The 11,440-nt window shown below is 39.5% G+C and overlaps 1 pseudogene; it reads right to left on the bottom strand.

The window, feature by feature from the left end:
- Nucleotides 1-9,638: 9,638 nt before the first annotated feature.
- LOC113934857 lies at nucleotides 9,639-10,456 on the bottom strand (annotated as a pseudogene).
- Nucleotides 10,457-11,440: the final 984 nt, after the last annotated feature.

The raw sequence follows: 11,440 nt of genomic DNA, 5'->3' as shown, positions 1-11,440 counted from the left end.
AGGGACAGCATATGAAAGGATTGACTCCAATTTTGAAGGAAGTTCTCCTGTGGGTAAAAGGCCAATAAACACCATCTCATGTTAAAGAGAAATCTTTCATGAAATAGAGAGTCCATTGATTTGGCAAAATTCACGGTTGTCTTACTTCAAGGAATCGCCACAGCCACGCCAGCCTTCAGAAATCACAACCCTGATCTGTCAGCAGCCATCAAAAAAGAGATTAGGACTCACTGAAAGTTCAGATGATGGTGAGTTTTTTTTTTTTTTTTTTTTTTTTTTACCAAAAGTATTTTGGGGCACCGGGTGGCTCAGTTAAGCAGCTGCCTTCGACTCAGGTCATGATCTCAGGGTCCTGGGATTAAGCCAGGTGTCGGGCTCCCTGCTCAGTGAGGAGCCTGCTTCTCCCTCTCCCTCTACCCCTCCGCTGCTTGTGCTCTCTCTTTCTCAAAAAATTTTTTAAAGTATTTTAAGATTAAGGTATGTACATCTTTTTTAAAAGACATAATGTTATTAGATATGTAATAGGAAACAGCATAAACTTAACTTTTAATATGTTCTGGGAGACCAAATTCATTTGCCTCCTGTTATTGTAATATTCACTTTATTGTGGCGGTCTGGAGATGAACCTGTAATATCAGAGGTATGCCTGTATCACCGTCTTTAAAAAAATGTGAAATTAGAGATTAGAAAGAATCTTTTTACTGATTGTTTTGGTGGTTTACAAATATTTTTTCCTCAACTTTGTGATAGAAAGTTTGACCAGCTTCATGGAAGAATTCTTGGTTAAATGTCATGAAAAGATCTCCATTTAAAAATGGAACTGGTGAATAGGAAATGGAAATCTCACACATACACGCTAAGAACTGAAGAACCGAGAGACTATTTCCTGTAAATGCCTCACTTACTGAAAACCAAGACTTATCTTCAGACCAATGAACATCCATCAAGAACCTCTCCCTCATCCTCCAGCCAATGAGCTTATTGCTTGGACCCTGCCTAGACTTCCCCTCTATGTACTCCTTGTCTATAAATACAGCCACCCCAAACACTGGAGCCTGCTACAGCATGCATTTCCCCAAACTGTAATTCTGTTAGTCACAAACAAACTTAATTTTTTGGTAATTCAAGTTCTCCTCCGTTGACTTCGAGTTGACCTTTCACAGGGGTCAAAAAGAGGCATCTGAAGGAGACAACTCCTAAAAGGACAGTGACCGTGAATTGGGGTGCACTTGGTTTGGATTTAAACCTATGGATTTTCCTCAGAGCAAAACTGAAACCAAAATGGATAGGCACAGGCTGAGCACCTCAATCCTGCAAAAACACTTGCCACTTTCATGTGACAGGCGATAGTCTCTGAAGTACAAGAATCCCACATATGGGTAAGATGGGCATGGACAAGTTTCACTATTGGTCACTTGCCACCCAAAGGAAATTCCGTGCATTGAGGGATACCTGGTCAAGAATCAGACAAAGTGGCAGAGTCGGTCATCCAGGAGAAACAAGTATCCCTCGAAAGGCACGCTGTTAAACAAAACCTGTGTCCCAGCTCTCAGGCTATCTAGGATTTTTCTTTGCTTTTGGGGAAAAGTCCAGAAGTGAGATCCCAGTCATCGAAATGGTCTAAGGGTGACCACCCCCCTTCAGGAACCCCAGCTGGGTTTATGTTAGGCATTATGGTCTCTCCTCATGCACATTTTTTACTAAATGGACCAATCTTACTAAGACAATCTAGAATTACAATGGCCACTACGAGAAACATCCCAATTAGACAAGATCCTTCCTTTATGAAGTGCACTTGAAAGGGATCCCCCCCAAAAAACAGAATGGGATACCAACTTTAATTGGCATGCAGAAGCTCCTAGAAGCCTTCAAGATTTCATAATGGCTTCATTGGAAGATTCATTGCAAAAGGCTAATGAAAAGTTATAAGAGGAACCTAAAACAAAGACGTTAAGACTCAAGTGACTCCCACCGCTTTCTCCTATCCGCCTTTGAGTTCTCGGCCCGCTAATCCTCTATCTGAATCCTCTTTCCATACCAAACAGACTGTAGGATTATAAACAGAAATCTGCCAAGTTAGTGGACTTAAAGGACACCCCCCTATCTACCCTCAAAGGAGGGCCCTGAAGGGCCTCTCCTAGGGTTGGTGGGACTCTGAGGTGTTCTCCTATAACTGCTACCAGTCGTTCCCTTACACAGCCAAGGGGGAAAAATTAATGTAAAATCTTGCCAAATTTTGGTAGATACTGGAGCTGCATGTTGTACTTTGAACCCCACTCATTCCAAAGCCTGTAGATGGGATCCTAAGAAAACCAGAGATGTTGGTGAAAGGTGAGAATTCTTATCAGACTCAGCTTTCTTGAATCGGTCCATAGTGCCCAGTCGGAAAAAAAATAAATTTTCATGTTGTCCCTTTCCAAATCCAGACCCGTTGTTTTTTTGTTTGTTTGTTTTATCCTTTCTCTCTCAGGGAGATCTGTTGCCATCTTGTTTGCCCCATTTTGGGTACCGAGAAGTCAGCCTGGCAATCATCAGGTTGGGGGTGCCAAAATACTGCCAGACAGGCGCAAGCCCTCCATGTTTAGGGAGGGTCCTACTGACAACTTCCAGCCTTCGGAGAATTGCCCCAGTCTTTTTTCCTTTGTCTATCTTTGGAAGTTGCTCTGGGTCTTGGGAGTGTAGTATCCTTTGCATCTTCAAGGTTTGCATCGAAGAGGTTGTTGAACTCTTTGTCCTGGTTAAACTCTGACAATATATTTGAAAAGATTTTTAAGTAGCTCTATGGTCAGAAGTTGAAATTGAAAGCAGATACTGAAAGCAAAATTGAAAGCAGATATTCAGGGCCTCATAGAAACACTTTTTTTTTTTTTTTTAAGACCATCTCCCCTAACCTAAAATGCAACTATGTACCCAAAGTTAGAAAAAACAACAAACAAACCACACTCCAAAGACAAACAGCTTGAAATCTAGAACACAGGAATCTTTTGATTTCCATCTTAGTTGGAGATCTTCCCCTTGATCTAAAGGAGCAAACTGAAGATAATGTAGTAGGATGGGTGGGTCAGCCTGTGTTATCATTCAAGTTCCAACCCAATTCCTTAAGGAATTTAAAGCAATGTTCCTTGTCATACAAAATTGAATCTTTGTAAGAACAAGAATGCAGCTCTAGAAGCAATTTAAATCCCCCCCTTTTTTTTTTCTTTAAAACCACCAATCCCCAAACCCTCCCCTATTCATCTCAAAAGGCCTGCAGATATTATAAAAGATCTGGTCTTAGGAAACCAGTGTCCTTCTTGGAAGAACTTGCATCCTTTCCATGGGCCTCTGAGATGTCAATATTCTCTCTGGTTGCCCCTAAGAACTCGTAACTAGGCCCATCTCTTTGAAGTGCAAACTTCAGGGAGTTTATTCTTATCAAAAGAAAAACTGGGGGGGGTAGGGGAAAGCCTATTTGGAAGACTTAGATGAATTTTATCAAGTGTCTTGTCCGCAAATAGTAAAAAAACTTTTGCCCTCTCAACATTTAAACTTATTCCAACTTCCAGGAACATAATCTGGACTCAACTGTTCTTTCAAAAACTAGTGACTTTTGTATTGTACCCGACTCATGGCTAAAATTTTACAACAAAAGCTATAAGATTTCTGTTGTGTCTGCCTGTGTTTTTATGAACACTTATGTATGTGTGTATGTATGAGATAAATGTATGACATTTTTCTACCTCTGGATGGTATGGCTAAAATTAATTTGGAAAAGAGCTCTATTTAATTGGCTTCAGGAAAAATAAGCACTTTTCAAATTAAGTACTCCTAAAACTCAGAAGTACAAAAATGAACCCAAATGTTTTTCAAGTTCACATGATCTTAGATAAATCTTTAGTAAATAAAAGCTAGTTTATGGGTTTAATTAAAACAAACCTGTCTTTAGAGCTGTCAGCATCAAATATTAAACTTTTGTTCCATCTAGTTTTACTGAAGGTCAAATAAGCTCATGTTATCCCTGTAACAGAATTTTTCAGCAAGAGAGAATTTAGGATGATGGTTAGCTGTTTAATGGCTCATGGAATTTTCATGAGTAATCTAAGCTTATTTACTAAGAAAAAGTGAATAAAGTAGATGCAAATAAAAGTTTATAAATGAACTTTTCTATTATGTTCAGTTAGCCAACATATAGTAGTACATCATTAGTTTTTGACGTAGTGTTCCAACGATTCATTAGTTGCGTGTAACACCCAGTGCTCATCACAACACTTGCCCTCCTTAATACCCATCACCTGGTTACCCCATTCCCCTCATACCCCTCCCTTGTGTAACCCTCACTTTGGTTCCCAGAGTCCGGAGTCTCTCATGCTTTGTCTCCCTCTCTGATTTCTTCCTGTTCAGTTTTCCCTCCCTTCCCCTGTGGTCCTCTGAGCTGTTCCTTATGTTCCACATATGAGTGAAACCATCTGATAACTGTCTTTCTCTGCTTGACTTAACTTCACTTAGCATCATCCCCTCCAGTCCCATCCACGTTGATGTAAAAGTTGGGTATTCATCCTTTCTGATGGCTGAGTACTATTCCATTGTATATACATATACCGCATCTTCTTTATCCATTCATCTCGGCTCCTCCCACAGTTTGGCTATTGCGGACATCGCTGCTATGAACATTGGGGTGCATATGGCCCTTCTTTTCACTACATCTGTGTCTTTGGGGTAAATACCTGGGAGTGCAATTGCTGGGTCATAGGGTAGCTCTGTTTTTAAATTTTTGAGGAACCTCCACACTGTTTTCCGAAGTGGCTGTAACCAGCTTGCATTGCCACCAACAGTGTAAGAGGGTTCCCCTTTCTCCACAACCTCTCCTACATTTGCTGTCTCTTGCCCTGTCAATTTTTGCCATTCTAACTGGTGTAAGGTGGTATCTCACTGTGGTTTTGATTTGAATTTCCCTGACAGCTAATGGTGATGAACATTTTTTCATGTGTCTGTTAGCCATTTGTATGTCTTCTTCAGAGAAGTGTCTGTTTATGGCTTCTGCCCATTTTCTGACTTACTTGTTTTTTGGGTGTTGAGTTTGAGAAGTTCTTTATAGATCTTGGATACCAGCTCCTTATCTGTAATGTCATTTGCAAATATCTTCTCCCATTCTGTGGGTTGCCTCTTAGTTTTGTTGACTGTTTCCTTTGCCCCTTTGCTGTGCAGAAGCTTTTTATCTTGAAGTCCCAAAAGTTCATTTTTGCTTTTGTTTCCCTTGCCTTTAGAGATCGGTCTTGAAAGAAGTTGCTGTAATGTACTTTTCAACAATTGTGCTTTATGGTAGGTGCTTTTAAAAATGGTTCCCAAACTTGTTGGTTACTTAAAAACTTAAAGTCGTACTGGGAGAAGTTAAATGATGGGTATTCATCGAATGTTTACTGCAAACAACCGTTGAACATGGGTTGGTCTCCTTTGGGCTTCCGACTTACAGAGGAACTAAAGATACTTGTGCCCATGTTGGGAAACATGCCATACATTTCTAGAAGTGTATACTTCTAGGAATTAGGAAATGTTTTTATAAATTTGCCAGTAACACACAGTTCACAACTGTTTACCCAATCTTTACTAGAAATTAGGGTTTTTAAGGGTTAAGAATTCAAATATATATAAATTAAAACTAGTAGAAATAAGGGAAACATCTCTGTATGCCAGGAAAGTAGAATGTGTTTTTAAGCAAAAAAAGTGTGAGGGATGGAGGTGCATTTCTGTTCAAGGGAAAGCAAGTAATTTTGTCCCAAAGTAAATTTGGTTATTTCAGAATGGGAAAAAGGCAAATAAAGGGCAAAATGAATGGATTTAGAAAGTTGGGTGAATGGATTTAGAAAATTGGGAAGAAAGAGGGAAATGGGTGGGGTGGGGAGAGAGAATCATACCTTGCATGTTCAAGCTGGCTCAAATCGAATGAATTAGTTACAAGTTTGTTTGTTTTTTTTTAAATAGGGTTTACTATGAATAGTGTACTTATGTAAAACTCAACCTTAAATTTTCTTTCATCCACTGAAAAGAAAACTTTTCTTGGGCTATTGGTCTGCTCCTGGTAAGAGATTGTGAAGGGTTTTTCTTTACCTTTCCGGTTAATTGCCTGGACAGCAAAGATTTTGGGTCTTAAAAAATAAGTGAATGTGCTTTTATGTTGTCCTTACCAGGTCTTTGTTCACTTCAGAAAACCCATTCATCCTCAATATTCAAAGAGCTAAGTTTTGTTCACAACCTAGGTAAGCTTCCATGTTTGCCCTTAAGATCTTCTCCTTTACTTTGGTTAAATAATTAGTTATTATTTTATAATAGTCTGTGATCCTATTCAGTCAAATGTTCAAACTCTTTGACATTTTGACAACTTCCCCAAATCAAATTCTAAATCTTTTTTTTTTTTTTTTAAACCTCAAAGTAACTTTGAGATTTCCCACAGGGTCACTAAAAAATCTCCAGAGATTTGTCTCTCATTTGGTAAAATGTTAAACTAATTAGGTTTATTTGACATGTTAAGTTACATGGGTAGTGTTCTCAATTAAGAAGTGAGGCTAAGCCTTCTTCGCTTATATTTGTATAGATGCATGTTAATTCAAGTCTTCTAGAAATTTCATAAATTTCTAGAAATCTGGTATGTTCTGGTATAATTTTATCAGTCATAATTCCAGTTATCTTAAAATGTTGGAAGCGGAGGGGTGCCTGGGTGTCTCAGTTGTTAAGCGTCTGCCTTCAGCTCAGGTCATGATCCAAGGGTCCTGGGATCAAGCCCCGCATCGGGCTCCTTGCTCAGCAGGAAGCCTTCTTCTCCCTCTCCCGCTCCCGCTCCCCCCTGCTTGTGTTCCCTCTCTCGCTGTGTCTCTGTCAAATAAATAAAATCTTTAAAAAAAAAAAAATGTTGGAAGGGGAGCAGAAAGTAAGTCTTTGGCAAAATATTATTTTAGGCTAATTTTTAAGAAATAGACATAGAAAAATCTCTGAAAACTGAGTCGAAATTACCCTTTTCTAAGAAACACATACATTTATAGGTAAAATCTCCAGTTGTAAGAGGGTGTTCCCCTTTGTACCAGAAAAGGAAGTCTTTAAATCTCTGGAAACTCTTATCAGTGGAGAAGGGAAAGACTTAAAACTGCATAACAACCCACCCTTGTTTCCCATGCCCTTCATGGTAACCTCTCTAACTGGCCCTCCCCAACATTTTTTTTTTTTTTTTTTTTTTTTTGGTCTTTAGCTGGAGATGCTATTTAAGGTGGTGGGTTGGGCCATTTCAGGGAGCCACTCAGTTTCCCCAAGTATCTCCTATTTATACAGGTGGCATACAAGTTGTTCCTAAACTTGTTTCTCTTCTGCCAATCTGTCTCTTACGATAGGGTAGTCTCAGACAAAAACCTAGAAGGAAATGTAGAGGGAAAATGATTTTTCCTCTCACTCCGTGATGTGTCACAGAAACAACAAAATTTCCTTGTCAATTCCATTATAACAAATTCTCATCAGATTTGTAACCATGGGCATTTTTAGGCTGTTTTGGTCATTTACAGATACTCCTGTACTTTTATGGTTTTGCAAAAGTGAGATTCATGGGAAGGACTTTACTAAGTGCCCTTGACCACTGACCCTACCGGTAAGTCACAAAGTGTCACATGTTCGGTGATTACTTCACAAAAGATGGCTCCACCTGACATCAAGTCCTGTGCAAAAGCTGGAGACCTCAAAATCAAATTGACTAGTAAAAGAGGAGTAGCCAACATCAAAGTAGACAAATTCCTTCCAACTCATTGGATCAAGGACATTTCTTTGCATTCCTTCTTCCCTCTTTGACAGTATTTTCCTAATTTTTATACCATGAAGATCTTTAGGATTCTTTTGTTCATCTTTCGTCTTGCTCTGGACTGGAAAGATAATGCCATTGTTCACTAATCTCAGGCCATTGCAAATGGGGGTAATCCAACCTCCAAATGACTGTTAGATCTGCCACAATGCTGGTGATCCTGTGGTTCTATCAGAAACTTCCCCCTGATTTCCAATGCCTCAGTTTCTCTGGAACAAACTCAGCCCCCTCTTGATCACTTCAGACTCCCTGACACCCTGACACTAGGTGTCCATTTCCCTGTCCCCAGTTAACAACCTCACATCTCAAAAAACTTGCTTCTGGGCTCTGTACTAAGAAAGGGACAAAACGAGGGTAACAGAAATAAAACCACTTTTTGGTCTATAGACCTTTAAATTTTATTGGCCTCCATAGCTGTCACATTTCCAGTCCTGAGCCACGGACTCAAATGAATTACCAGGAGGCATTCATGATTCAAAATTCACCTCCCTTGGCAGATCCCTATTCCTTTGGCTAGGAGTACATACAGATGATGTGAGCATTAGGAACCTCTCGAACCTCTCCTTGACTCTTGAAGATACTGCAGAACCTGCTTCTCAAAAAATAGCTGTCCAGCAAAAATTCCTAGACTCTGGCCAAAGTTTTTTTTTTTTTTTTGCTTTGTAAACAGTACAGTTTTATACAAATATAAAGTTATGCACCTTCAAAAGCTATCACCCCAATAAAGACACTTATTCAATTAAACATCTTTTTAAATTTTTTAACAATGTATAAATACATTCCACAAAATAATCTGCTGGTTAAAAGACACCAACAAAGTTGATAGAACCTACAACAGAATTTATAGACTCCTACAACCACTTGTAGATTGTGACATATTAAGAAATACCATTAATACAAAGGCATGATTTAAAATATCCCCATTATAGCAAGAAATAGGTTCATACAATAAAATGTCTTTTAGGCATTTATTATGCCAAGTATTTAAATGATTATTCTCACTATGACATAAGAATAATACTCTTTGAGTGATAAAAGGTTTCATTAGGCCAAGGCCCATTGAAGAGCTTCCAACAAGTTCTAAAGTAAAATCTGGCTTTCCCTTCCAAAAAAATAAATAGAACAGCAGCAATCTCTAAGGAATCCCCTAACCATAAACTGTGAAAATTCCATTTATATTAAGTGGGCCTTAAGGACATGAGTTATTACAAATAAAAATAAAATTTACAAAACTAGTTAACCACTAGCCCAAATGTGTTTTTTACCTGCCTACGAGTGACTAAGACGTTTCGTCACAAAGTATACATTAAGTTGTAAAATTAACAATCATCTCTAACTTATACGTGAGCCAAAGTGCTCACTCTTCCCATGGAAGCAAAACTTTCTTCTGACAATCTACAGAAATAATATGTACACACCTAGATTTCTGAGACAGACCGAGAACATCCTCCTATATTCTACAGATCCAAATGCAAAGGTCTCCATTACGTATGTACATGGATGCACTTTCAGTAATTTGGGATATACGGACATTACAGGACTATATGCATACTTGTATAAGCCAGGAACCAATTTTGACAATGGTCCTGGCCACACCATACTTTTAAGCCCCAAAATGCTAGAAAGAGAATAAAAACTTGATATGAAAACTAAACTTTCCATTTTTTTAAGTAAATTTTAAACTGGAAAAACAAACCCAACACTCCTCTTTGCAACATGTACTGAGTTCCAAAAGCCTCAGAGTCAAGAATCTCTTCAGCTGTTCCCCAGTGCAACAGGACACATGAGCTTGCTCTGTCTTCAGGAAGTCTGCTTATCGCCGGTGTTTTGTTTTAAAAACTGCTTTCCGAGTTAAGATGTAGCCATGTTGGTTAAATTCTTCCTGCTGCCCACTTTGTACCTGATGTAACCATATAGGTTGACACCTTGTAGCACCACACCCATGATAACCACAACCACTTCACTCTGCAGAAGAGCTCGCTAAAGGTAAATATCACCCACAGCACTGGACAGGCAGTAAGTCCTAACCAAAAGATCCTTGATTCAGCCTCAGAAACAGTTTTACTCTCTTGAGCGGATACCTTCCTGGACTCAAACACCCAGTGGCTTTTTCCATCTTCATCTAGGTGATTCCACCAACGAAGACCAACCATGAGTCTACCTGTGACATTCTTGACTGCCCAAAAGTCACATGACAACAAGATAATTGTCACCATACAGGCAATAAAGCTGAACAATTCACAGAGAAGATAGACTACAATTGCACTGACTCGAAAGAATAAATGGAAAAATGATGCCACTGGGTGTCTGATCTTGGATTTTTTTGGTCTGTTAGTTGTCTCCTCTTCTGCATCAAACAGGGAAACATCCTCGGTGTCATCATTACTATCCTGCAGCAACCCCACTTCCGGGAGCCACCCAAAGCTGTTCTTGATAATAGGATAGTTTTTGATTATCTCTTAACAGAGCCAGGAGGTGTCTGTGCTATGGCCAACACCACTTGATTCACTTAGATGGACTCTTCTGGAAAAGCCAAGGCTCAGCTACACAAGATCACTGAACCAGCCAGTTGTCTTTAAGTGACTCCTTCAACGAAGGTTTCTCTTTCACTTGATTCTGATTGGTTTGGATCTTGGGGACCATGGTCCCAAACTACACTCCAGATTGTGGGGGATTATCCTCCTTATAATCTTATAATCATAGTAGTCGCCCTGGTGAGCTGTATTGAGAATATGGTCTTTATGCTTATCAATTGACCATGGAAATTGAGCTAGCCAGCCCAGAAGAGCATGGCTGAGATTCTTCATTTCTTATTCCTTTTGTTGTTCAAATAAGAGCAATGATAGCCACTTGCCATTTCCCTCCTACATGGGACAAGACACCTGAGATGGTTGTCCTCAGCTCCACAGGATACACACTCCATCTAACGATGTTTTTGATGGAGGGAAAAGAACAAAAAAGGAAAATAATGCTTAAGTGACACGGTGGATGAGCAATGCTTTCTGTGGACGATCCTGATCGAGAGAGGTAAAAGGTTGTCTATCTAAAATAGAACTGGAGGATATGAAATGGATGATCTGAAACATATACCCTCAGAAGTATGAAACTGAAGAACCGAGAGACCAATTCCCTGTAAATTCCTGATTTATAGAAGACCAAGACTTATCTCCTGACCAGTGAGCACCCAAGACTCTCCCCCCATCCTCAAGCCAGTGAACTTAGGGCTTAGACTCTGGCTGGACTTCCTCCTCTTTGTACTCCTTGCCCATAAATACGCCCTACCCCAAACCCTCAGTGGACTTGACATTAGCTTGCTACAGCATGCATTTCCAAATTGCAATTCCTCTGCTATTCCTGAAAAAAAAAACTCAATTTCTGGTAATTTGAGTTTGCCTCAGTGTACCTCTTTATTTAGGGTGACAAAGTCATAGAAGTCAAATTTGAACTAGCTCGAACAAAATACAAAATTCACTTATACACAAAACTGGGAAGTACAGGGCTGGAACTAGGATTCAGGTATATCTGACTGGTTTGAAAATCAGCCCTTTGCAGTGCCAGACTCACGCGGTCCAACTTAGCCAATGTAGCAAACAATAGCTCTTGTCTTCCCGACACTGCTTTGGCCAA

Source organism: Zalophus californianus, chromosome 13, assembly GCF_009762305.2.
Source record: "Zalophus californianus isolate mZalCal1 chromosome 13, mZalCal1.pri.v2, whole genome shotgun sequence".
Taxonomy (NCBI): Eukaryota; Metazoa; Chordata; class Mammalia; order Carnivora; family Otariidae; genus Zalophus; species Zalophus californianus.
Note: the sequence above shows the minus strand (reverse complement) of the source record. Positions and strands in the feature narration are given on the sequence as shown.